Raw genomic sequence first — 26022 nt, 5'->3', positions numbered from 1 at the left:
ACGTCTATGAGCTTCTCAACCGATCTGTCTCCCACATTCAGAAATTCTTTTCGGTTGACAAGGAAAGGTAGTTGGAAATGTCATCTTTAGCTAGTTTATATCCTGCTAGCTTTAAAGTTGCATTCCTGTGACTTTCTAGGATTGTGTGTGTGTGTGTGTGTGTGTGTGTGTGTGTGTGTGTGAGAGAGAGAGAGAGAGAGAGAGAGAGAGATCATTAAACAAATAGATTGGGGGAGCAAATATGTAGGTTTGTGAGATTCAAGACTGATAGTAAAGCTAGAAAATGTGTTAATTTCAAGAAATGCTTTATCTTCTTAATTAAATAAGAAACACAATTGTTTATTAAAAATAAATCTGAAAAATATTAAATGTGGATTCTTTTATGTGGCTCCTTTTTTCTGACCCTAGGGTGAAGAGTCCTTTTCTTACTAGGAATTCATTTCCTCTGGTTCAGTTCATCTCCACTGTACCTGCCCTCTCCTCTGAAACCTTAGTCTTGTTTAAACTGATGGCTAAGGATTGGTATCCACGGTTTCTTGTATCACTGATAGAAATTTCCCTTGTCTGTCACAACTACACATATTCTAATAAATTAACTGCTCGGGATTGCTGTGTTAGAAGTATGGGGTGGATTCCAATGAAGTGTAGCACATTATTTTTATCTCCTGCTCCCTATTAAGTAGCGGCTGCTATTCTACTATGTTTTGAATCTAGCTGTTTGATCTTTGAAGTCTAAAAACAGCTTCTGTGCACAGTTTTATGGTGCTAGCAATGCCAGTTGCAGCTATAAATTCCTCTGGTTGAACCACATCTACTTGCCACATCCTGAAAATATATTTGACTGTATTTTCCTCTGTACATCTATATTTGTAGCCTGCAGTGATAATGCTTTCACGTATCTTTCTCTCCCTTCCTGACAAATGCACCATTTTGGAAGCTACGGCAAATACAACACTGCCACTTCTTTCACACCTTGCTGACCTTGTTGTTTCTTATTTTAGCTAACGAAGTGTTACAGTCACCATCCTACTTGGAGGTTTGCAAAAACAGGTCTCTTTTTCTGGTGCTACAATTAGAGTCAACAAGAGAGAAGAGCACTGTAGCCAGAAAACTATTCTCAAACATTTTTCCATCTGGGCATTTTGATAGGACAAAGAAAGAGCTCAGTGTCATTAGGTGCACATTTGACAACACTGTCAGTGTGTCTTTTATCACATTCAACTTAGGGAAAAACAAGAACCTTGAAAAGGCGCATTTTCACCTGCTCTGGTAGCAAAATTCCTGACTGTTTTGCCTGGATGGATTGCTGCGAAAGATGGAGGAGATGGGAAGAGAAAAAAGACAAAATAGAAGGTAAGCAAAGGAAATGGCTTGTGGTTGCTCACACCTAGGGCAGGAGCAGATTGAGCCTTGTGTGATGCAATCAATCTTCTTTTTCTTTCTTGGTACTGAGAATAGAATTCATGACTTCACACTTGCCAAGCAGGTGCTGTGCCGCTGAGCTATACCCCCAGTCCACAATCAGTTTTCCTAAACCTGCTTAATACTCCTCCTGCTTTTGACTTGTTTTATCCTAATTCTGGCTTGCTCATGACTATTCATGGCCACTAAAACTATCTTTTGGCCTTCCGCAGTTCACTTTCAGCATTCTTGTACATATTTCCTGTTTAAAATACTTGATAAAGAGTACTTTACTAGTGTAAATTGCTTTTTTTTTCTTTGCCTTGCAACCACCCCAGAGATCACAGTCAGGCTAGAGTCTGACTGTTCTTGGTTTAATTTTTCACCTTTGCATGTGGCTAGAAGATTAGATCACAGAGTACAAATTAAACTCCAGGGCTACATATGCTGCAGAGTCTATGGGTGGGCACATTTTGGGGAAGGATAAATGGCAGCCAATTTCACTTCTGCTTTTCCTGTATGGCAGATACACACTACCCACGCTTGTAATTAACCTCATAAGAACATAATGCAAAAAAATCCCACTGTCAAAAGAATCTAACACATGAAAGTCATAGTTGTTGATACTTTTAGTTCAAAAAGAAAGCTTTCTGTGTTAAAGTCCACAACAGGAAACAGCAACAACTACAAATAAAAAAGTAAATCACCTTAAGGGTGATTTAATCCAGAAAAAATATAAATATATATATATATACATATATATATATATACACAATCATTTATGCTTTAGACAGTGAATAAAACATCAAAGTTGGAATAATAGAACAGCAATGCCCTCTCCTTCTACTTAAAAGTTAACCAATGTCTTGAGGTATCCATATTTTACTCTTCCTGGTATGTGAATGTATATATATACCTAAGTCAGCTACCTGTCTCCTAAGATCTATATGAACTTGACCTTATGATTTAAATTCTAAGGTACAAGGAGTTGTAACTCCAAGATCTCCATTGCTTCCAAGAGTAGGTATGAGAGTTGGGTAGCTACTTGTGTCCTATGGCTTTCTCTGACACTTGAGTTTAACTACCTCCAATCCACCTTTGCTCTGTAGCACGTCACCCTAATATAAATCTACCTCTTGTGAGAAGGACTTCATCTCTTTCAGAACTCTGCCTCTTGGAGGTTCAAGCAGGAGGATCATTGTGAGGTGAAGACCAATCTGGCTTACAAAATGAGCTTAAGGCCAGCCTGAACTGCGTAGTGAGACCCTGTTTCAAGAAAACCAAACCAAACAAAAAACCACCCCTTGCCCTCCCTCCAAGGTTTTTCAACTGCCACTTGGTCTATTTCTCTTTTCTATTTTAGAGGAGCAGTTCAGCTCTCCATGCAAATTTATTTTCTCTAGTTTTTACTATCAAAAGAAAAGACAAGTTACAGTCAGTGAGAAAATATTTGCAAACCACATATTTGACAAAAAGTTTGTACCTCAAAGATATAGAGTTTTACAATGTGAACTTTGTTACAGCTTGTCTAAATGTCCTCTCAAAGCCTCATGTATGTATAAATGGGGCTTTTCAGAGCTGGCTGGATCTAAGCTCCTGTGATGCTGAGATTAAGGTTGTGATGCTGGGATTGAGGGTACCCCACTCGGGGTGTGGATGGCACTGTCCGAAGGGCGAGCAGCCTAGATGAACTATAAAGGGACTGAAAGAAAACGGACTGCTGCTGTTACCGCTTGCAGCTTGCTGTGTCCTGCCCGCCTGCCATCACTTGTTCTCCTCTGTGATGCCCCTCTGCCATGCCTCTGAATCAGTTGACTATTGACTAAATCTATACAAATCGTGAGCTAAAAAAAGCTCTTTCTCCCTCAACTTGTGGGTTTTTGGTATTTTTGTCTCAGAAATGAGAAAAGTACTAAGTAAACTTAAAAAGTAAGTAAGCCTTCAGCTGTTTACCCCAAACAACACCTGGGCATCACATCTGTGTATGTACTGACTATCCCTATCACCACTCAGGCAGGTGTCCTTCCAACAGACGGTTCTTTTTGTAGGAGATACACTTGTATGTAGGTTGACTTGTTTTATATTGACTATTTTTGCATCCATTTTATTTAGAATATTGTATTTACTTTTGATAATTATTTCTAGTGGAATGTAATAATAAATTCTGTATATTTTCTTTTACTAGTTAATGTTTATCTTATTTGCGAAAAATAACCTATCATTTTGTTCTATAATCAATAAAAACTTTCATTTTAAGTACATTAGATGTAACTGTTATACCTCTCCAGAACTAGCGATAGTTTTCTACTTCTCCAGAACACTTTTACAATTCAAAACGGACATGTTTGGGACACTGAGACTAGATAGGAAGGAAGTGCCAAAAGATCTGCAAAAGAAAAAGCTGAAAAAGGGAGAAATGTTAGCTTACAGAGGAAAAGTGTTATGAAACATGATGTCTCCTTATTGTTAACTATTCATAATGCAGAAATGATAGAACTTGAAAGAAGAAACAAAGCTAAAATAGCTCCCATAGTGGAAATGATAATAATTCTATGCTAATGTTGACAGACTTGATCAACATCTAACAAGCCATTCTGTAATCAAAAAGTGAAGGTAAGCCAGGCATGGTGGTGCACACTGTAATACCAGCACTTAGGAGGCTGAGGCAGGAGGATCGTCATGAGTTTGAGGCCAGCCTGGGTGTTGTAGACAGGGCTTGGAAGGAGAACAATTACATACAGAACAAATAATTTATAATAGTATTTTATGATGGTCACCCAGAGGTAAATACAAGAAAGTTCAGGAAATCTGTCCACAACACTAAAAACCTAAAAAAACAACTGAGGGCCTGGATCCCATAACAGTGATCTGCGTGAGACCAGCTGAAAATCTAGAGTCCATGACAACTGCCTCCCACAAGTCCAGCTGGAGGCCCAAAGCCCACAACAATGACTCATGCAAGTCTGTTTTATGGATCTGCACTGGGAAGACCCAAAGGTCAGTGGTAGAAGCTAGAACGTCTGTGCCAGTGGTGAAGGAGCTGTGCCAGTAGGTTGAGGGTTCTGTAGTGAAGCCAAGAAGTGACACTCAAAATAAGGATCATAGCTCCCCTGAAAAGTACTACAGCCATCCTCAGTGACAATAAAGTCCTGAGCTCCTCTAATGATGAGAACAGCCAAGTACATAGCAGGAAGCCAGTGTGACAAACCTCTTGGAGATTAAACAGCACATGTCTTCTCTGGAGCCAGGAAGCGATGCTCAACGTCCTAAGGACCAGAGTTCCTTGAAAGTAAACCACAGCCATTCTCACCAACGAGGTTCTAAGCTCCCCTGATGACAATGGCCGAATCCATCACAGGGAAGCCAGAATGATAAGCTTCTCCAGGAGAACCAATGGCTCCAAACACCATCACTTAGGAGAACTCACAACATCTCACTCTTCCTCTCCACATCTCTTTATATGCTGGCAACTTCCCTCAGGTGGGCCCTCTACATGTAGTACCATGCTGATTTAGTTCAGTTGGGCGTAAGTTGACCACAAGTTTTGAATCCATAGCACTGAGCTACATGGTTCAAGGGTAGCCCTGACTAGAGAGCCAAAAACTAAAACAGAAACAAACAAAAAGCCCAGTGAGGACAAAGTATTTTATAAAACATTTATGTACCTTCTGGATAAAAGAATATGGAACTCATTTATTATTTATTCAAAACAAGAGAGCTCAAAAAGTCATTTACAATTTAGATTAGAACTAACAGACCAAATAATTGAAAATATAGGATAATAAAATGCCAACCAGGATTCCATCATTGATGTCTTTACCATTCTGATTAATAGGTAGATGTTTTGTTGAAATTATACCACCCACAGAAAAGAAAGGCCAAAGCAGTCATGTAAGGTGTATTGTTCAATGAAAGACAATAATGCAGAAAGAATTTGGAAAGAGACTAAACACTACTGTCCGTATGGTAATATATGTTGTGTTCTGAATGTTTTAAGATATTATTAAACACAAATTATTGAATAATTTTGATTAAATTTTCATGTTTATATTTCCAGTTATATTGTCTTATAAAAATTAATGAAAAAGCCTGCAACTTTTGGTCATCCTGTATTTAGAGACTGGACTGGTGAGTGGTTAAATAATCCATTAGAAAACTGGCAAAAGGTATAACAGGCATCCTCTGCAGAAAGCATACAGATGGAAGATAAGGACATACGAAGATATTTACTATCATTAGCTATCCAGGCAATTCAAATTAAACCCTCCATGAGATAAGACTACATACCAATCAGAATGGGTAAAATAATTTTTAAAAATAATGACAATAAAATTCTGGTAACTATGTAGAGAGATCACTCATGTATTGCTGTGATTGTTCAGTTAATCGAGAAAATAGTTTAGCAGTTTCCTATAGAACTAAACAGATATTATACATTATAGGAATTAAATCCTTGGATATATATCCCCGATAAATGAGAATTTATATCACATAGAAATCTACACAGTAATGTTCAAAGAAGCTTTATTTATGATAGCCCAAACTGGAAATAGCCAAAATATATGTTAGTAAGTAAATGATTCAATGACTTGTGGAATATCCATAACATGGATTACTACCAAGCAATAAAAAGGAATGAGCTATTAATATTTACAATCTAGCCAGGATTTAGCTCAGTGGCATAAGCACCTACCTGGCAAGTGCAAGGTCATGGGTTTGATTTCTGGCATCAAATAAACAACAAAACAAAACACCCAAAAAACTCCGCCTAAAAAACAAAAAAAGAAACAAAAACTATTTACAACCTGGATAGATCAGGAGTGAATTATGCTGAATGGAAAAAGTCAATCTCAGAAGATTAACTGTGATTTCATCTACATAAAGTTAATATAACAAAATTCATGGAGAAGGAGAATGGATTAGTTGTTGCTATGGAACCACCTTATATCTTGACTGTGGTAGTCACATATATTTATGCAGTGATAAAATGACATATATCTAAATATATACACATACAAGAGTACATGTAAAACTGATGAAATTTAACTAAGTTTGGAGGATTAAATCAATGATCAGTTTTCTAGTAGTGATTCCATTCAGAGGCTACATAAGATGTTACCTTGTGAAAATTAGGTTAAGAATGTACAGTTTATCTTTCCATTATTTCTTTCAGCCATAAATATATCAATAATTATCTTGGGAAAAGTTAAAAAGTGAGTAATTTCTATGATGATCAAGGATCTCGGCCCATAGCTGGGGTAAGGCTGATGTCACTTGTTTCCCAGGGAACAGGTCATGGTCAGCTCCATCTCTGAGACTCATGCATTCTGTCTCCCTCGGATGCTGCCTCTAGCTGACCTTTACTTCCTCCAGCCTAAGGTCTGGAAATCACAGAATTTGGCGCTTGTTCACTGAAAGCCTTCTGAGTGAATGAGAACTTTCCCAATGTTCACTCCCATGGTTTGTTCCCCAGAAATTATACAGGAATCAAATCCCCAAAGTCATGATAACAGTATTAATAGAGTAGAGACAATCCAGATATGGAGTTTAGAGGTGAAGCTGTTAGAATGTGATTGAGATTACATAAGGTCATTAAATGGAATCCCAGTGATTGCATCTTGTTGGCTTTATAGGCAAAGAAAGAGAGGTATTCAGACAGGCACATGTGCTCTCTGCTTCTTACCATGTGACACTGTGCAGCTCTGTCTGAGGCTTCTAGACCTTGTGCATTCACATCTGTAAGCCAAAATAAAAGTATTTTCAAAAATATGGTAGCCTACCTTGTGTTTTTCGTTGTAGTAATGAAAATGAACCAATACATATGCTTTCTACTGGTGATTCTCCAAAGTTTGATTTAACTTTATCATAATTCTCTTTTAGTGCTATTATTTTTGTCACAAGTATTTTAACAGTATTATTAACTGACAAAATCAGTTCACAAAAAAGGGAAGACAATGAAGCTTGCCAATAAATTAACAGCTGAATTTGTAACTCTTAACTAGTTGTCTTTAGACACCAGACTCAACATTGACAGTATAGACAAAAAGAATATGGAGAAAAACATTTATCATATAAAATGAATTGACCTTGTACCAGGATACAACACTGCATATCTCTCTAGTGGGGGGAAAATGTTTTAGGTTCTTTACTTTCCAAGATAAAATGAAGTCTTCTGAGGTCCCAATAATACAAATGTAATTCTCTGAATTGCTATGGCAAGACAAAATTTGGTAATTATTTTCAGAAAAGTTCAAGAATTTTAAAAAATTTGTTACTCAGAATATAAGTTGGGCATAAAAATAGCTGTTTGAGAATAGCATAACTATATAAACAAGGACTCTTTAGAATCTTTCTGAAATCTCAGAGTAGTTCCTAGGTAGTGGGACAGATTTTATTAGGCATCCAAACTGACAAGTCACTTCCTTTGCACAGCTGTTCCTCTTTAAATAAGAAGACAGAGTTTGAAAGTATTCTTATTCCATATGTAATGGAGTTCATTTATAGGGATAATCTTCTTTTATACGGCCACACACATATTCAACCATGACCAGAGAAGAGAGAGTGATGAAAAAAAATGTAGCCAAAGGTTGAACTCACTCTGCATTTTGCAAACGATGCTAGAATTGAGTGTCACTTTTGCATACTAAGGATGCTGATTTTAACCTGCTTCCTCAGGAAGTTCCAGAGACAAGAAAGATTTCCCAGAAAGATTACAGCATGCCACGAAATGATCTGCCCTAAAATTGTTTCTGGTTTTAAAAAGATCAGAGCCCTGGCATAGATTAAGCACTTACTGTTTATTAGCTCTTCTTGTTTTTATCATCGTTACCATAATCATCGCTTTGAATATCAAAGTGGAGAAAACCATCACCAAACAACTATTATTTTCCTGTTTACTCTGATTCTAAGAACTGGAAGCAGCATAGTAGGATTTTATTATTATTGTCTGACCTTATCTCTTTATATTTGGAGTAACAGAACTTTCATAATTCTTAGACCAAGGACAGATAATACATGATTTCTCCTCTTTCTAGCATCTTACTTTTCAGCAGTTCTTGGTTAGGATATTAAAGCTTCCTGTGATCAAGCCCACTAGTCTCTATGTCTGTCTTTTGCTATGTTCTGTCATAGTAATACAACCAATGGCATATCTTGTCTCTTCAGCATCTTTAAAAATTATTTCTTTAAATAGCTAATATGGTATCTGTTTGACTTATAGTAACTTGTCTTGTTTTGTTTAACATTGAACTCTATTCAATATTTCTGACTCTTTAGTCTCTTCAGTGAGTGTGCTGGCTTTGGCCTAGTAGTCAGGGAAATTGCTTTAAACACTTCATACTCAATCAGAGCAGATGCTACAAATTCATTATTTTGGACCACTATCAACACTACCCAGAACCCAGTGCAGCTACTATCCCTTGCCAGATTTCTGTCTGTCTCACAATGTCAAATATGAATAGCAGACACAGCTTTATTGATATTGCCTTCTGGAAATTTCCCACTTACCAATATGTTTGGTCTTGGAAACATGATTAGTTTATCCTAACAAAATCCTATAATATCAAATGTAAGCAGAGGGATTAAGATTAGGTTTTAAATTGCTCATTTGTAGTTCAATTGGCTATTGCTAAATAGATAATTCTGAAAAATTAACTATGGAAGCCCAGTTGGGTCATCACACCTACCAAACTCTCTAGTTTGCCTTCTCCAACATCATTACATCATTGGCTGCCCACAGCTATTGCTCCCCAAACTACAGTCCAAGCTCAGATTTCAAACTGAACCCAACTGAGAATTGCAGCTGAATACACTATGAAGTGCTCCATGAAGAAATGCAAATGTCTGGTAACTATGCAGTTGCTTAGCTTCCCAAATCAGAGAAATACACATCAAAATGAGTGGTGAAATTTGTGAAATGGTGAAATTTTTTTGGGAGGGATACATTGGAAGTCTCACACACTGTTTTCTCTAAACAATTTTTTTCTTTTTACTGAGGTAAAGTTTTAAAAAATTATCATGAGCACATAGGGTTCAGTCTCTGGAAAGCCATTGGGGATGGCAATTCAAGTCCAACTCCTAGCAGTGCATTCTGAGTTAGAGCTTTTGGGAATTGGATGGATTAGTGGTTGAGCAATGTTGCCTCCAGTACCTTGTACCTTAGCTGCTCTGGGAAGTATTAAATGTGAATTGTGCTCTGATGATTTAGTAAGAGGTGCTAGAAACAGCAGCATTGAATATCTTTTTGTAGGGCATGTCCACTGGGCTAGCAATGGGCTGGAGGGCAGACAATAGAGAATTATGACATAGTCTGTTATCTCAAGGACCTCAGAGTTGGAGTGACTGAATGAACAGACAAATATCTAGCAAATAGTTGAAGATGGAATGTTGTGCTATGCCTTAACTGCTAATATGGAAATTTCATGGAACAGAGACGGTGTTGGATGGAATAATCATGTAGGTCTCCCTAAGATGGTGGTATTTGCACTGGATTTTAACTCAAATTTGAGGGAATATGCAAGCACCTATGAAGGCATTACAGGAGGGGGTTTGGGCTCCGACATTAGCATGGATAGAGAGGCAGGAGGAGCAGAACTTGTTTGGCAAACAGCAGGAAACAAAAGCTTCATACATCAGGAAGCTCTTGTTGAGAAGAAAGAAAAAATAAAGTTTTCCTGCTGAGATTTGATTACAAATGCTCTTAAAAGCTAGGAAGAGAAGTCTGGAATCAATGTAGAAGGCTTCAGGCAAACATTTTATTTCAGTGAACATTTACAGAACTTCTTCTATGTGTTTTCAAGGTTCAAAGAAAACAAGGACCAAGAGTTTGCAGGTTACAGCAGACAACAGATATGAACATACTCATAGAGAAATTAGTTTGACCAGAATATACAAATATACGAAATATACAAAGAATTTAAAAACTCCAAACTGAGCCAAAGAATCCAAACTGATGGCAACTGTGAATAGTCGATCATTTCAGGGATACTCAGATCTTTATATTTGTGTTTTCAGCTTTGGGACTTCAGTTAAATTTTCCAGACAAGAGGGTAAATGAAAGTTGTTAGATTTAATAAACATGTTTTTCGTTAGTGTAAGTATGTCTTGCATGGCATACATTGTTTATGTGGAATTATGTTTTACTGAGCATACTGTATTTTGTCTGGCAACCCTAGAAAAAGTCCCATTTACCATCCTATTACAATTTTAATTGCCCATTTCCTATGGTAAAATCAGTACAATTTGGTTGCTAAATATGTAGCAGGAAGCATATCCAGCTGTGGTTTGGTCTGTGTATGGCTTAAGTACTTGACAAAGACCTACCATTCCACGGCAAGTACCTATTGTACGAGAAACTATCTTGAATCTGCAAATGACCTACCAGAGAAGATTCATATATAATGAAACTTTATTGGGTCCTAATAGGTTCCAGTAAGAGTTCTTTGGAAGAATTTGGGTTTCCCAAATTTAAAGAAATAAACCTGTAAAACGTCTCTGCCACATTTGTTTCTTCAAGTTGATTCCTCAAATCTACTTACCCTCTTGATGACCTATGGACTTGATTGTGTACTGTTTTCATTTCCAGAGAAGAGAGGAGAGATGAAATGAGTTCTTCATAGTTTTATTGTTTTGACATCAAGGATCCCAATTGGTTGCAGTATCCTATTTCCAACATCCAGTGAAACCTATCTAGCTCCCTGCTTGACAAGCATAATAAATTAACATACAATAAAATAAAATTCCTAAAGATTCCAGAAAATTGAGAAAACTGTGGAAGTTATGAGGGATCTTTCACACCAGTTTTACTCTCTCAAGTATAGTATTTCTACTCTACTTCTTCCACTACTAAAAGTTTGAATTGAATTCAGTTTTGTTACAGATTCTTGAAACTTGAAGATGTGATTTCTTGTCTAGTCATTTGCATAATAAAATTCCATAGATGAAAATTCACCAGGAGCCTGGGGTATGTGGAAGAATTGAGGTTTTTTGAAATATATAATAATTGCCTAAAGGGATGATTTGTCCCAGGAAAATGAAAATCACAATAAAGGAACACATCGAGGATACACAGCATGAGCAAACATCTCTTGGTGGAGAGCAAGAGAAATCTCTTAAGGATGCTCAAGTGAAAAGCAGTTTACTAAAGAACTCTAATGGTATTTTTAAAAAGCATTGTTACTGGAGCTGGAAAGTTCTGAGATGCTTTCCTCTCTCTGTGTCTATCTCTTTTTGTATCAGGCCCCAGGTATTACTGTTTCCATTCCAAAATGTAGTGCACACTTTTGCTTGCATGGCTTTTTACATTCTGAAGTTGTAGTTAAGCAACTACAATGTTGGTGAATAAATTCAACTTTATGTGAAAGAGTTTCTGGAGTTTCTTCCTGTAATCAGATGCCCATCAGTGATGTTTGGGATGGTCCTAAGTCTTCATATCCCTATGATAGGGTTCCAGGCATAAATTTGGGCAGAAGTTTGTGGCTAAATCAAGTGGAATAATAACTGCAATATTTTCTTATGCATATTTTCCTCTAATTGCACCAAAGCAGAATAAATAGTTGGTTTGTAGCTTGGTTCCATGACAGTATGTGTTTTTTTTTTTCAAGTTCTCAGTATTTCAGAACATTTGATCTTGTATTGTGGGTTTTGTGGTTTAGATTTTCCCTGGAGTTAATGATATTAGGAACAGTATTGAGATGGAACTACTGATAATTGACAGTATAATTTACTGGTAATTTACAGGTAATTTCTAAAATGTCTTGGCTATAAACACTCTGTGTTACCATACTATGCAAAGTCAGCACTTGATACAGCTCAGCTTTAAGTGGGTGATGGACGAATCTCTTTACATGCAATTCCTTGACCAAAGACTTTAGACAAGAAATGACATTTCACTGAATAATTTGCTATAGCAATTGAGTTTCCTAGACATTTAATTTGGGACTCTCTCTCTCTCAAATCCTGTGGTACATTGTGTTACAATGGAAGTAGACCAAAGAAAGTGGAGATGCCTTCACAGGCTCCCATTTAAGCTTTTAAGGTACAATATTAGTTATACCAGCTGCTGTTCCCACATCATTATCTGTGGAACAGCAGAAGTGCCATTCTAGTTTTTTGCACCATTTTCTCCTTGAGATTTTTCGTCCTCTTTTAAAAACAATCAGATGAAGAAATTGGAGAAGGGATAGCTTTTGGTAGCTTTTGATATCAGTATCTCAACTATCTCCCTAAATGCTGTTCCTTGCTTCTACATTATCTGATATTTTGTTGTATTTTCAATTCCACCTTGTGTGTTTTAAGCATTTGTACTTCTCAGATTAAAGATGCTTCAGGAAGGACAGCAGAGTATCTGGAAGTGGCATAAACAGGACAGAGAAGACTTCAAAACCATCCAGTAGTCAACTGCAGTATAGCTGCCCTCTAACACTGGTCTGATCTCTGTTTACAGAAATCTGGGATAAAGCGGCCTTTATAAAGAGGTAGGACTGCTAGGTGGTTATTTATTAGACTCTTTTACACCCCTTCTCGTTCCAAAGGGCCTCAAGTTAGTAGATAACATGGAGTTGAAATCTTATGCTGGAGGGTAAATCAGTCAGTCATAGTGGGAAGCCAAGTGTCACACATCTAGAAGTCCCCACTTAATAGTGTCAGAGGCAGGAGCAAAATCATGAGTGAGCTTGTGCTGATGTCATAGGGGCAGGTGGAGGTACCGATGGTCAAAGATGAGTAGTTAGCTCTGCTTTGGTTTTTATTTCTTGGCCCAGTACAGGACACATCTGCTACTTAATTGCCTTAGTATCACAGCTATGATTTAAAGAAGTGCAAATGATACACTTATGTTTGAGTCTGGAGGAGGTGCTCCAAGTACTGTGGGTATATATTAAAATACCTGACTCCTCTATCCATACATGGACTGGAGCAGAAGTAGTGACTGGGTCACATAAAAGTCAACTAACAGATGGGTCAGGATTGATGCCAGGAGGCTGGCTGTGTCCAAAGGAAGCTTGGGAAGCAAAAGCAAAGGCCAAATTGGAGACACTATGGGAAGACCAAGGCACAAACAACAGTCACATCACACATGTACACCACGCTAAGCAAGTCCAAGCAGGGAGTAAGTCAAGAGTAGAAGGAACCAGATCTGCGTAAATCAATAATGAATGAGGAAGGGAGTGAGGTGGAGTGGTGGGAAAGAGGCAGAGGATTGTGCTCTCAGTAGCTAAAATAATCAGAAGCAAAATTGATTAATTTAGTATGTTGTTCAATTATTCATGAAGTATTCAATCCTTCATTTAACAAACATTTATGTATTGAATACCTTTTAGGTTCTGTGCCTAAATTTTAGAACAAAATACTCTTAGAATTCATATACCCATATGTTGGGTTACACACTATGACTTAAAATAAGGTTATGAGAAAATAAAGGGAGGGCAGCTAATGGAATCTCAGGAGAAAAGAGATCCTTCCTACAGGTATGAGAAGCCCCACCAAAGCTCAAGAACAAGTACGATTCAGGTAGAAAACACTTGTTTTAGGCCAAAGGAGCAGCAGGTACAAATGAACTGTGGAAAAAGAGCCCAGTGCTTTGGGGAAGCCACAGAGGGTTCAGACTGGTTAAAGTATGAAGCTTTAGCAGCTGTGTGGTAAGAGATGAGGATTCAGATAAAAGCTAGGACCATAACATCACATGGCTTCTAAGTCTTAGTATGCTCTAGAGATTTTATCTCAAAAGCCATGGAGAGCCATAGTAATGACTTTAAGCAAGAGAAATGGAACCTGAGATTTGTTGAGAGCAGGCCTGGGAGCCAGGAGTAGAGCTGGAGAGAAAAAGACAGATTGGAGAGAGGTTTAAGTTGTCACAGTGACAGGGCTTGGTTATTGGCCAGAAAGGTGAGGGAGAAGGAAGAAGTGCACATGACGTCTAGGTTTCTGGATTGGACAATAGAAGGCAAGTGGTGCAGTCATTTACTCATTTGAGCAGGAGAAGGAGAAGATAGAAGAACTGGGGTTTGGAGCAAGAACAACAAGTTGAGTTTTGGAAATGTCTAGGGTGGGGGACTACACGGGTAGTCTGGATGGGTGGGTAAGGCCCTTCAAGGACCTTACAGTTGTAATGTACTGTTGTAATGAAATTACAATTACAGTTGTAATGAAATGTACAGTTATCATTGTTTAACGGCCATGGTATAAATGAAAATTCACACTGGTGAAATAAGGAACTGGAGATAGAATATGCCAAAAAGGTACACTATGCATTATTATCTAGATGTACAGAGATAATAAACTTCTGAATAAAGAGACAAAAATTGTAAATATCTGTGCAAAATTCACAAAACTCATGGAATTTCATTTACATCAGTGGCTCATGTTTTATAAATTCCTTAATATGCTTCCAACACCAAGCCCTGTTGCCGCATTCTGGGAGGGCTTCCAGCAGGGCACACAGAGAAAATGGTGTACTTTACAAAACCTATGCCATCTCCTCGGGCTCTGATTTTTTTCTCCTTGGGTCAGTATTTCACTCTTGTCAGAATATTTCTGATGCCTGCTGTCGTAAGCCCCAGAAGACAGCCATCTGTTGAGCTGTGGACTGTTTTCAGCCAGGAATCATGCATCGTTATTCTAGCCAGGACATGCTGTTGCTTGTAGAAATTTTTATAGGTGGAAGTCCAGCATATGTTCTGAGTTAGAGACTCTCATCTGCCTGTGGCAAATTGCAGCCTGTGCTGGAGAAAATTCCCTCCTGGGTGATACTTGAACTGTTTGAGGTATCATTTATTCAGAAAGGACTTGAAAAAATTCTCTTTCCATTACTATTTGATTTTTGAATGCAGAAATGTGGGCTTTCAATTGTTTCACATGAAAGCATGGACCACTTTCTCATTGGAAGCATTCCCTTTGTACAGAAGGGGGAAAAGCTTGTGGAGATGTTATTGTTTGGACAACTGTCCCCAAAGGTCCATGTGTTGAACGACAGGTTGTCAGGCTGCAGCACTATTGAAGTAAGATGTAGCTTTTAAATGGTGGTGCCTAAGAGGAAATTAGGTCCTTGAGGGTGTCCTGAAGGGAATACTGAGACCTCAGCCCATTTCCTTCTCTCTGCTTCTGAGCTGCCATGAGATGAGCAGCCTCCCCTGCCATGCACGACAGCCCTGGCTACCTTGCCATGGGCCCAAAAGGAATAGGCTGTGGATGAAAACCTCCAAAATGTGAGCCAAGATAAAACTCTCTTCTTTTAAAATTGATTATCTTGGGTACTTTGTAATAGTAAGAGGAAGGTGAGTACCACGGGACAATATACTCCATGTTTCAATTTTTGAAAAAGACTTTTTATATTTCAAAGGGTGCATTCTGGCATAACATACTTATCATTTTAAATGTTAAAAAAAAAACGGTTTTAATTTAACCCAGTATTCATGATGTCTGCTAAGAAATAATTCCATTGAACAGATTCTCAAGTTAGATAAAAGTTTTAGATCCAAGAGAAAACAGCTAAAAGTAAGTAAAGGTGTTTTTAGGGGAGAAATGTGTTTTAGTGACATATTATTTAGGCAGATTCATTCCACAGGCGCTGAGCAATCATCTTGTGACCTCTTTGCTCTGAATTAACCAGAAGGGCTCTGTCTGGAACCAGAAGGCAGGGACACCACTGTCGCAGTGAGCAGATAGAGAAAACTTTCCCACTGAGTGGATAAGTCCATAGATATCAGGAATTTCCTTTTCTAGAATAAAATTTTCTGCAGGAAAAAAAGCTTTAGAAATTTTTCCATTTGCTTATGATAAAAATTATGGGAAGTTTTGGTAGAAAAATTGAAATGAAGGTAGAAGAAATTGAGATGAAGCTTTGTTCCCTCTTGGTGATAGGGATAGAGTCAAGTCAAGGCATCACTGTTGGAAATCCTTCAAAGATACTGCATTGTCATTCAAAGCTCAGCTTTTTGAGGATGGTCCCTGAAGGATTTATTGTTTGGCCATGATTACATTTTCAGCCTAAAGTTTGCTACCTTCATCCATTTCTAACACCTTATACAGTATCATCCTGCCAAATATAATATTTACTCTTAGCTTTTAAAATGAAACATATCTCTACCAAAGAAAGAATATAGTGAATTTTAAAAATGCTCATCTCTATATCTAAATTATAAATTCCTTTAAATAAACTAATAGCCTAACTCTAAAACCAAATTTGACTCCAATTGACATTGGGGAGCATGCCTTTATGAAAGAGATACAAATTTTAGATACAAATGACCTTGCTAATTTTTCCACGGTTGTATAGTAGTTTGACAATAAAGCATATTTTCGTTTTCTTATCTATAAAACAGGGGTTTATAATCTACTAACTATGGCTTTGGGAGAATAAAATGAGATAGCGTTTATGAAGGATTATCCATGGCCACTTGGCACAGAGGTGGTGCTAAGTAGTTGTTGAACAGTGTATTTACTAAGAGACTGGTTTAACTCTTGCCCATGAACTCACAGTGCTCGGAGCCATGGCACTTCTGTAATGTGCCTCTGTGTGCACACATGTGTGTATCTGTGTCTGTGTGTACATTATTAAACATATGCCTTCTCCATGTATCATGGACTGTACCATAAGGAGGCTGAGTTTCCCCAGACTTTCCTTTTGTCATATGTGTTTTTACCAACCTTCTATTTTCCCTATTATGTAGTTCAAAGTATCTTCTCAAAATTGTGCTTCTAGAGCTAAGCTGAAAATTGTGAGTATGACTGAAGAATGGCATAAAATCCTAAACAATAAATTAAAAGATAGTTTACAGCCCTAATTATAGCCATCTGTGTTAAATTTCCATGACAAATTAAAATATCCATCTTGACACAAGTTTAATTTTTCCAAAACACTTGTTCTAGAAGAAAATGTACTTTTTGTATAATTGGAATGGCATCACTTTGCAAATAGTTCACTTCACTGGAAATTCGGTTGTGTTCCAGAGTAAGCTTCACCTGTGTCATAGGGAATATCACTCCTCAACAAAACCCCTGATAACGTGTACCACACTCACCCACGGATCACCTTTCCTTTCTCCATCCTTGCTGTATTTTCAGTGAACAATGAGTTCCTTTGGTTTTCTCACGTTTTGCAAAAATCATTATAGAAGCAGCAGTATGACCAGCTAATAACTGTTGAATTCTGAAAAAACAAACAAACAAAAAACCAAAGCCAGCATCTATGTCATCCACAGAAATTGTAATGATTTCCCTTCTAGCTATTCGGGTTTGATAGCTTATCTGCACTATCCATTTCTTCCTCTTTCATATATTATTCATATATACCAGTGTATGATACATTGGTAGTTCTCTAATGTTTCTACCTGTTCAAATAGGCATTTAATGATACAGGTATCTTTGAAGTCCGACTTTAGTAGAGACTAAAATCAGAGAATTTTGATATACAATGGCTACAGCATCTTCTAGACATCATTTAGGGTAACTGGGAAGCAAAACAAATTCCAGCATTTCCTTAAAACAAGAGTTTGTAAGACGTGTCACAGGAACTGGAAAAATTTATCTTTCTTCTGGGCTTCCTTTTAATTATCTCCATAAAATAAGGTATTGCCAGAAACATTTAGATGCGTCCTCTGTCCTCATGAAAAAATACTGCTTAATTATTAGGGACTTTCTTTGCTTTTTAATTCAGAGATCACCTCTACCTCCTTAAGGGAATATCATGGGAAAGATTTCTACCTTCCAGGAGCCTTAGAGAATTACAGCCACTGTCTTCATGTGTGATACACCCTTGAGTACATTAAAAAGCCATAAGATACAAAACATATAGTACATGTGTATCTACTTTCAAGGCATGATGGATAGATTTAAGTGCAAACAGCCAGAGAGGAGGAATTTAAGCAAATTTCCAAGCAATCTAAGGTTCTGTGATGTTCTGACTTAACAATCTAAGGTAATGCTGTGAGCCATCCCTTCAGCATGGGTTGACTGCCAAGGACTTTCTAATATATATTTCTGCACTGTTCTAGACTCAGGCAACTTTTCTCACTTTTCTTTCTTTCTTTTCAGAGGAAGAAAGGGCTGCAGGGCAGAGAGAGCCTGATATTTTGGTCGGATCACAAATAGTTGGCGCTGACCTGGATTTGAGATTGCTGAGTGAGGTGTGGTGAGACGAGGTGGCAGGACCTGGAGAGTCCTGTCAGCCTTCAATTGCATTTGAAAAGAATATAACAACAAGGATAGCTATCATGCTTCTTCACGGTAGCCCGTACTGTGCTGTAGAGTGTACAGTATTTTTAAATTTGTTTTATTCCTTTTTCTACTTTTGTCTGACCCTGACTTGCTCAACAGAGACTGATTTTCCTACCTTTAATAAATGTGCAAGTTTTCTGCCATTAAAAAGAAAAAAAATTCAAAGGAGAGTCATTGTGCATTATAGATGACATGGTAAGATTTTAGCTTTGGAAGCATCACTGTGAATTCTGGGTAGTAGGGGAATGAGTACTCACTCTACTATCCTTTGTATTTTCTATATTTTCCAGAGCCTGAGTCAAGTGAAGCTCATTCTGGCGTCACATCCATCACATGGATTTTGGGGACAGTAATTTAGACAAGGGACAATGATATGCAAACTGTGGCACATATGTGGTTGGCCTGGAACATTTGTAGGAGGCAAAATGTGATTGGAAACAGGTGTTAAGGTTTCCGATGAATAATATTCCATACAGGAAGGCAGGGGAAGATGATTATGTCTGACTGGGAGAATCTGACGTGCACGTGAGTCATCTTTGTAGAGCTGTCCTATAGGCAGTTGGATATTTGAATTTGGGACTTGGAAGGAATTTCTGGCTGTGACATAGAAGAAAAGAAGGATCTGGAAAGGCCATCTCAGGCTTGAGAAGGATTTGTTTGTCTGCTTGTTCGTGTTCAAAATGAAAAAGCTCGAAATATATTTATATACAGCTAGAGAACAACCGGAAGACAAAGAGAAGCCAAAGATTTGGCGAGAGGAAGACTGATCCACAGGATACTTGTTTTGAGAAGCGGTTGGAGATGGCATACATTCTACTATCCCCATCCCATGATTCCAGTTGGGAAGTAGCTGGGGGAGGGGGCTTTTTGCCAGAGCACATATGGTGATTAGGCACCGGGTTTGATCAGTATAAAGATTCATATTTGCCTGAGTGGAAAGAGAATGGAAGAGAAGGGGTCAACTCCAGAAAGACTCCAATTAGTACCTTAGTCCCAGTGGAGGCTGGAGTGAAAGAAATTTGTAGTGAAATTGTTCTGGGGCAGACGGAAGGAGGAAAAAGCATCTTCTGTGCTAGGTGTTCAGAAACGACTTATTGAATTCAGCAAAATTAGATAGCTAGATAAGCACTAAATTCACATTGACTTGTATATTCCCCTGAATTTAATTTATTTTTAAAATTAAATCTATTACATTGGCTACCAATTAGTCCTTTTTTTGTGAAAGGAGAAAAAACTCCATGTGCATGATTTGTAGAAGTTTAGATTTTAAACAAATAAAATAGGGGGAAGGAGAAAAGGAAGGAAAAGATGACATGTATGTTGGTAAATCATATATAAATGTATGTATATGTATGCAATATAGATAACTATACTACCAATCACTGTTGTTCATTGAAAAGAGCAGTTTGTGCTGTCATTGATTATTTTTGTGCTTAGATCTTGTAACCTGAACAACTACTTCTAAAATAACAACATGCAATATATTAACTAGTGTTAATTTCCTACTTTTTTTGAAATTCTGTATTATTTCTATCCTTTTTTTTCTGTTTTGCTTTAAAAAAAAACCTCTCCCCTGTAAGCTTATGTTCTGCATTACTTTCTACTGTTCCTTTAGCTCTATAAATTTCTCAAAACTGAAGGAAGGAGACAACAAAATAAAAATAAAATTGAGAAGGAAGGAAATGCAAAAGGCCGGAGGAGATGGAGATGGGTGGGGGGACAAGGCGGGGTGGGGGGGACCTCTGGAGTCCTGGCCACCAGTGTTACGAAGAATTCCAATGAATCTTGGATTCACTGGCATTCCTTTATCTGAATTTTCATTTTGTGGACATCCTCCTGGGACTTGGCCAGTTCACACAGTGACTTTGTAGTTCACAGCAGTGACTGACAGCTTCGCAAAGCAGGCTTGATGTCTGACAAACAATACATCTCTCCTGCTAAGTGTGGGATCTAAACTTACTCATAGCTTTGGAAAGCCCAGCATGAGGGCTGCTCTCAAGACACCCAGTCTTTGCCGACTCCATTTTCCTACTCTTACCTAATTGCAGGATGGCATTTCATGCATGATTTTCTTGACAGGAACAGTTGGGTCCAAATCGAAAATCCAGGTACAGTGAATGGCCCAGATTTAAATGAACTATATTTCTAAATCAGGCCAGCTGCCTTTGAAGGTGGCAGCCTGAAACCCTTCTCCCTAGAGATCTACAGCTCTCTAGGTGAGAACAGTCACTTTGACAGCCATAGAGATGTTACTTTTGAACGTTCCAGTCTGACACATAGTGGGCCATGTCGCCATCCCCAGATGACCTTAAATCATGGGCTCTGTAATTCTATAAATTTCATGTCATACACAGCTGAGAGATGGGAAGGATTTTCAGAGTAAACGGCTCTAGTGTACTGTGTGCATGGAGAATTCTTGTGAAAAAGGGTTAATGTACAAATTAAATATCTAGAACACTGAGCCAGACTTTATGAGATAGAATTTTTCCCTCTGTGACAGTGGCAAACAAATAACCCTTCCATTTCATTCATACATCGTGTTTTTTGAGTGCCTACCATGTCTCTGCACTGTGTGTTGTGAAGAGACCTTTCTTATCATGCCTCTATTTCTCTTGTGATTCGCATTGTTTGGAGAAGGAATGAAAACTCCTGTGTACTGGGCACCTTCTATTACCTGCAATCTATCACCTCCCAACTCATCACAAATGCCTCAGGGAAAGAAAGATTATGTCTGTTTTATAGACTGAAAACTAAGATTCAGACATGTGATGTAATTCTCCAGCAAATGTCTTGGATTTGAAGCTTTGTATTTTCTGTCTCCAAAGCTCATGCTCTTTGCACCGCTTAACCTGCTAGAGAAGAAAAGAAGAAAGGTAGAGATTTCAGCTTTCCAGAACATCACGTCTTCTTACAATTGAATTTCAGCATTGGGAACCATAGGTTATTCCTTTTTCAAGGAAAGGTCAATCTAATCAGCACTTTCTTAGCTACATAGTATGAGATTAGACACTGACCATAGAGAGTGCGTATGGGAAGGCCTTGTTCACAAGACGGTGTTAATTGGAGAGTCTTAAGTACCTGTGTGGGCTGTAAATCTTCACTCATTTCCTACTCACTCTGCCCTCCAGTTGCACCAACATAATTAATGAATGATAAAGAATATTTCAACTGGGAAAAAGAGAAATATGTGTCTTGGTTGAATGTTGGGTGGGGGAGGGACTTCACCTGTGTTGTCTTAGTTAATCCTTGCACACACCCTGCCATGGTTTAGATGTGGTTTTCCCCCAAAGGTCATGGGTATAGCGATGATACAGAGGTTGTAGGATCTTTAAGAGGTGGATAGTCTTAGGTAGATTCTAGTGGTAGACTCTCATTTTCTCTTTTGCAATGTGACTTCATACTCCCAAAACTAGCCCCACTATTGCCACCTGCCATGGGGACATGAGTACACTAGCCTGCTGTTTGAGCTTTTAGTCTCCAAATCCAGCCTTGGATATCTCATTATAGTAGCTAAAATGGAAGTATACCAAGAAGATAAAGAAACTGAGGATGAGAAGGATATAGGAGCTTGCCTAAGCGAAAGAAAACAAAATTTGGATTTGATCTTAAGTGTACCTCACTCCAAAGTCCTTCTGCCACACTGCTGAGATAATGAGTAGATAAAAGGAATTGCGTGGGGCTTGGGTACAAGGAAATAGATGAGGGATTAACTGTCATCTCAACTGGAAGCAGAAACACTCATTCAACCTCCTGGTCTGTGATTATTTTTCACTTGTATTGAAGGAATCCTTGTCTAGAATTGTAGAAGTGGACTGCAACAGCATGAAACTTTGGTGAATTTTCACATTGGATATTGCACACTCTGTAGGTCATTCCCCCAAAATATCCAGCAACGTTATAGAAGGAACACTATTTTTGGAGTCCAGAATCTTACCTGGAGCCCTGACAAACTATGTGTATACCTTTGGGAAAGACCCTAAAGTTCTATAGGTCAAAAATGCTAAAACTCTGATTTTCTTTGCATTTCAAATATAAACAAGAATATCTATATTATTTAACCATATATCATAAGACACTATTGTACTACTGGAGTTAAGGTGTGAACAGGTCATAAATCATGCCAGTTTCTTCTTTTTTTCTTTTTTGGTGGCACTAGGAATTGAACCCAGGGTATTGTGCATGCTATGCCAGTGCTCTACCACTAAGGGAATCCCAAACTCTTTTTACTGTTTTGAGAAAGGAATTTGCTAAGTTGCATAGGCTGGTCTCAAATTTGAGATCTTCCTGCCACAGTCTCCCAGGTAGCTGGGATTATAGGCTGTGCCACTGCTCACTACTTTTTATGTGTATTCTTAATGAGTTTAAGAGAAAAGATTGATCCCAAAGACTAAGCAAATACATGAATAAAATAGCCTTGTGTCATTTCATGCTTCACAGGGTCGTGGTCATGTAGTGGGGTGGCCAGGGATTAGCAGAGGTTGATCAAAGATGTGTGGAAAACAAATAACCCCACGGAGGGAAGCACAGGCTGGGAAAGAAGAAGACAGAGGGAAGAGACAGACACATGCCTGGAGGGTTTGAGCAACAGAAGAGAGCTTCGAGGACAGAGGGAAAGGCCCAGTCCCGTAATTCAGGTAATTATAAATAGTTATACAGGCATTATTATTTTTATTTTTCTACTCCTACTATCTTTAACTCCTTTCTACCTCATTTTCTTCCTTGATTTTCTTTCCTTTCCTCCCTCTTTCCACTATGTTTTCCCTGCCAGTGCTTCTCAAACTCTGATTTTTAAAAATGTACTAATTCCAATCAATTGTAAACTAAGACTTATATAAAATGTACCAGTACTGTCAACTAACTATGGAGACTTCTGAATGCTGATTTTGGTTTTTTTTTTTTTTTTTTTACTTACTTCATGGTAGGCTGGTGTTAAATAATTAATGGACCATCTCTCGAGTAATGTTTTCCTATGTACAGGATTTTTGTGATCTAATTTATACTCATGGCTTTATTATTGGGGGTCTTTGACAACTTGATAAACTCTAAAATCCAATGCTTTCGTTAGCATCAGTGTCAAAAGTACAGAGGAGAGGGCATTGTGCCCTTCTGAGCAGGACTCTGAAAGGTGCTGGAGGGGGGCATCTCCTATGAAGTGAATTTGAGAGTTGAGCAGGCATTGGCTGTGTAGACAAGGAAGAAAGCGGAGAAAGGAAGCATGTGGCTTTCTGAATCTGTTTTATTTGGCTACTTACTTGGCCTTATTTGGTGAATAAGGATCATTTTATTTAAATGGAACTTAGGGTTCAAAATCACAACTCAGGCATCTGTGTAAGCAAATAAGAGTGTGGGGAGTCTGCATATTGGTTCCTCGACTCCCACAGATCCTCTAACCTCTAAGAGGCCAAGGCCTGGAGGCTGCACCAAAGGATCACTTTAGTTTTGTCTGACACCACTGTATATTAAAATGACCCAATTAGTCCAGAGTCAGGGAATCCCTGGGGGACACTTCATCCAGAATCTAGAAGAAATCAGTGACAGGTGGGCATTTCCCAGTAGGGCTCAATTCTTTTGATTAAGTTTGAAAAGCCAGGGGAAGTGTACAAGGATGGTAATGGTGCCAAGGTGAATTTTGATCTAGTTGAAAAGGATCGAGCAACAGTGGCTGAGTCTTAACTGGAAAATGAATGGGTTATTAAAACCATCAAAGTGTGTGTGCCTTGGGGTATTCCTAGCAGCTGAGCTGGCTCTGCAGCATGGCAAGGTGAGGGCCTCACACCTTGTCTGCCATGCAGAATAGAGATAACAATGCCAGCTGCCCCTGGGAGGTGATGTTTGTCCGGGTGACACAGGAATTTCTCTGGTACCTCAAGCAGTCGACATAATTTTTGGCCACTGGAGAGGTATCAACTCAGTTTAAAAAACAAACAGTCTCTTAGCTTTAAGTACAGGGAATATTAGGCTTCTTGTTTTGTCTTAATTTTCTGAACAACTGAAAACCAAGCAGTAATTGTTTGGAAGACTTCACTGATGGAGTATTCCTCTAGGCAGGGAAATGAAATTGCTTTGGGCTCTGTTTTGAATAGCTACTTTTGGTTTGGCAGACACAAACCCATTTTCTTTTCTGGAATATTTTCTTTTCCTGTGATACAAAACAAAGGAAAACAAAGCAAAACAAAACAAAAACTTGGGAATTTCAAGATTTAAATGGAGACCAGAAGGCAAAGAAAAGAGCTATATCTTATCATTCAGTTTCAGGCTCTGTGTGTTTAAGTGTTTCCACCAACTTGAATTCTCTTTCCAAAACAGGCATGTCTTGTTGTTAGTGATTTGAAGCAGAGTATTTAAAAAGCTGTGGACTTTGAAATCACATACACTTATGGCTGAATTTTGACCTTGCGTCTTCTGAGTTGACACAAGATTTTTCAGCCCTCTGGATTAATATCCCTCCTGCATAAATTCAGCTAAATAATAATGCTGAGAGACATCCTCATTAAGTGTTGCATGAGACACATCAACAGGGACTCAACCCAGTGCTTCGTACAGTACTGGCTGCTGACAAATAATGTGTCATGCTATGATCATGTTACTCATTATTATGTTCTTGGCCAATTCAAATCCAGAGAACTTGTTACTAGTCTGTAATCATTGTTCTGTGTGATAATTGGATTACTTCTCTGTTATTGGCAGCCTTACTCCTTCTCATCAATCAAACAACTAGTGTGTAGTTTTTAAAATTAGATGCAGCAATGATCTTACACTGTTGTGCTAGCTGCTCTGTGTGTAGCAAGCAGGTTTTTTAAACTGATAAGATTGTGGGTGTGGCCAAGTAGATGAATCCTTACTAGCATGTGTAAAGCCCTGAGCTCAATCCCTAGCACATCCAAAAAACAAAAACAAAAAAATCCCAGAAGACAATTAATATATATTGAACCCTGAAAGGATCTTACCTATTTAATCTCATTTAGTTCTCATAATAGCTCTGCATGATAGGTTTATTATTTTCATTTCACAAATGAGGAAAGACAATCAGTTATGATAGTGTGTACCTGTGTCCCCTGCTATGTGGGAGGCTGAGACAAGAGGATTGCTTGAGCACAGGAGTTCGAGGCCAGCATGGGCAACCATGAGGACCCCCCTCTCCCCCCAAATTGAGAAGTGATGTCCTGAGAGGTTAAGTGACTTGCCTAAGCTCACATAGCAGGTAAATGGGTTATCAGCCAGCTCTTTGTGTCTCATAAAGTGGTCCTTGCCCTTTTGCACCAAATGGTCCTTTTGCTTTAATGAACTCCTAGGCTAGTTAGAGAAGAGTTGATGCCCAGAGTGCAGAGCAGAGTATACACTAATGGAAAGCCACCATCATCAAGTAGGACAGTAGCAAATACTCAGCCACTTTGTCTGCCTTGCCTCTGT

At 38.3% G+C, this 26022-nt stretch overlaps 1 long non-coding RNA gene across 2 annotated transcripts; it reads left to right on the top strand.

Annotated features, from left to right (window-relative positions):
- Positions 1–830: 830 nt before the first annotated feature.
- Positions 831–19919, top strand: LOC134477850 (uncharacterized). 2 transcript variants are annotated; one of them, XR_010050093.1, is made up of 3 exons: positions 831–1353; positions 18430–18807; positions 18903–19919. It is a non-coding gene; the product is annotated as an uncharacterized LOC134477850 (long non-coding RNA). The 2 variants fall into 2 exon arrangements; XR_010050092.1 differs by lacking the exon at positions 831–1353 and having other exon boundaries at positions 2279–18807.
- The last annotated feature ends 6103 nt before the right edge of the window (positions 19920–26022 follow it).

This window comes from Cavia porcellus, unplaced genomic scaffold (assembly GCF_034190915.1).
Source record: "Cavia porcellus strain 051 isolate PalLab524CR breed Dunkin Hartley unplaced genomic scaffold, mCavPor4.1 scaffold_10, whole genome shotgun sequence".
NCBI classification, from domain to species: Eukaryota; Metazoa; Chordata; class Mammalia; order Rodentia; family Caviidae; genus Cavia; species Cavia porcellus.
The sequence above is the reverse complement of the archived record's forward strand: the minus strand, read 5'-3'. Positions and strand labels throughout refer to the sequence as shown.